Raw genomic sequence first — 2,723 nt, forward strand, 5'->3', positions numbered from 1 at the left:
CTCTGCTTCTCAACCTTGGCACGAGCAGCACGCTCAGCCTCAATCTCTTCCTCCAGTTCCTCAATACGGGCCTGTTAAATGTAGATATGTTGTCTTTCAGTAAACATTCAATGTTAAAACACAACATACTAAAGGAATGCACTAATGTTATATGTAATACAATATATCAGTTACCTGAAGCTCCTTGATCTTCTTCTGAAGCTGAGCGCCCATTGACTGCTCATCCTCAATCTTGCTAAGGAGCTGGCTGATTTCAAAGTCCTTCCTGTGAGAATAATAAAGTGCAAAGTCAGAGTTCATCCAAGCTATTGAGTGTGTAAAGAGACATTATGGTTATTTGAAAAGAGAGATGAAAACTAATTCTGTTACTTTTTCTGTTTCTCCTCAGACTGCTGTTTGTCATTCTCAAGATCCATGATAGATTCCTGGGCCAGTTTCAGATCACCCTCAAGCTTTCTCTTGGCTCTCTCAAGGTCCATACGCAGCTTCTTCTCTTGCTCCAGAGATCCCTCAAGCTGCACATTGATATGAATTTGTAATTATCATGTTCAAGAAAATTATGTTTTGCCAACCCAAGAGACTTTGTAAACTTACATCATCAACTTGCTGCTCAAGCTTGGTCTTGGCCTTGGTCAGAGTGTTGACTTTGTCTTCCTCTGCCTGCAGGTCATCAAGAGTCTGCTGATGAGCCTCCTGAAGGGCTTTCTTTTCCTTGGTCAGCTTAGCAATGCTCTCATCCTGAGAAGCCATCTCCTCTGTCAGGTTCTTCACCTATGTTTACAAGAAAGTTGTTGTTATTAAGCAAGTAATAATCCTGAATTTCCTTCATCTGCTGGATATATTCATTTTGACAAACCTTGTTCTCAGTGGCATGTTTCTCCTTTTCCACTTTGGCCAAGGTAAGTTCCAGGTCATCAATATCCTTCTTGAGCTCAGAGCATTCATCCTCCAGCTTTCTCTTCTTAGCAGTAAGCTCAGCATTGATTTCCTCTTCATCCTCCAGTCTCTCAGTTGTTTCTTTGAGTTTGGCCTCCAGCTGAATCTTGCTCTTGATGAGTCCCTCACATCTCTCCTCAGCATCTGACAGATTCTCTGATTCCTAGTTCATTGTATGGACGTAACGTGTTAGCACATCAATGTCTTATCGCAGAAACATGAAAAATTACAGCTGTCTGCTCATTTGTACTTACGGATGCCACTTGGAGCTGCAGATCATTTTTCTCCTGCAGAAGAGACACCATCTTCTCTTCCAGTTCCTTCTTCTTGGCCAGTGCAGTAGCCAAGTCAGTTTTCATCTTCTCATAGTTTTCCTTCATCTCAGCCAGCTCCTTCTCAGTTTCAGCACTCTTCAGCAGTGGCTTGATCTTGTAGTACACCTTCATCCATGGCCAGTGCTTGACATTCATGAATGAGCGGACGTTGTACTGGATGGTATAGATGGCTTCCCTGTGGAGAAGAAGTTTGCATTATAGATAAAGTCATCTTTATTACTCCTACCGTGACTATGTCATGTGTGTCTCATAATTAGCATTTTTCAACATGCCTCCTTTCCATCATCTTCACAAACTCCTTTCTCATGAGGTAACCACGGCAGAGAGCCTGAGTCATGGTAACCAGAGTAGCAAGTTTTTCATCTCTCATCTCCTCAAGGGTACCCAGCAAACCGGCCTTGAAGAACACCTGAATAAACAGACAATAAAATTTTAAGTACCCCACATAGTTCAAGAGCTGTATACCAAGGGTGTTTCATAAATGGCAATATGGCTTCTGTGCATCACTTCTCCCTTGGCACAAGGTCTGACTTTGCACCAAGTTAATTTAAATTCAGTAATTTTGTTTTGAGAAATACTGCCAATTAACAGGCAAAAAAAAACTGGAGAAAAAGTCAACCTCTTTTGTAATTATAGTGAAGTATAACAAGGAGCACATGATGCTTACCTTGGTGTGTCCGAATTTGTACTGTTCATGATCAACATCAATGGATCCAAGTAGCTTCTCTGCAGCCTTCTTGTTGTCAATGAACTGGCCCTCAGGGATGACACTGGCATTCAGTACCTTGTACCTTTTATGAGAGAGTTAACGATCAGCAATTTGTGTTCACCGTTAGAAATCATTCAAATCAAATTCACTGATACCTCTGTTTGAAGTCACCGTAGAGGATTCTGCTGGGGAAACCTTTTCTGCAGATTCTGATACCCTCCAGCACACCGTTACACCTGAGCTGGTGGATGACCAGGAAATTCTCCATCAGACCTGTAGAAAAGACATTTTGTAATATCTTTGGTAAATAAATATTTATTCTGAACATAGACACATCTAAATAAACCATACAAACAAAACCAAACCACCCTTCATAGACTCAGGTGAAATTATTTTGTGTATGTACCTGGAGTCTTTGACTCATTGGGAATCAGGCAGCGCACAAAGTGAGGATGGGTGCTCCTCAAGTTGGTCATCAGCTTGCCCAAGTTCTCCTATAGGAAGAAAATACTCATTCTTGTTATGAAATCTAGCATTTAAGTTTAAGTTAAGTTATGAAGTGAGATATGATTTGTTATTTCTCAGTATACAATGTTAACGCTTACCCTGAACTGTGAAGACACAGTCTGCATAGAGCCACCCTTCTTCTTGCCTCCCTTCTTTCCACCAATCTCTTTTGATAATAAGTACAAAGGCTTTGTTAGACTAACTAGTCACAGGGACACATGTAACATTTAGTTAAA

This window comes from Seriola lalandi, unplaced genomic scaffold, assembly GCF_002814215.2.
Source record: "Seriola lalandi dorsalis isolate HSWRI2012SDOR001 ecotype SW California unplaced genomic scaffold, Sedor1 jcf7180002054072, whole genome shotgun sequence".
In the NCBI taxonomy this organism is placed as follows: domain Eukaryota; kingdom Metazoa; phylum Chordata; class Actinopteri; order Carangiformes; family Carangidae; genus Seriola; species Seriola lalandi.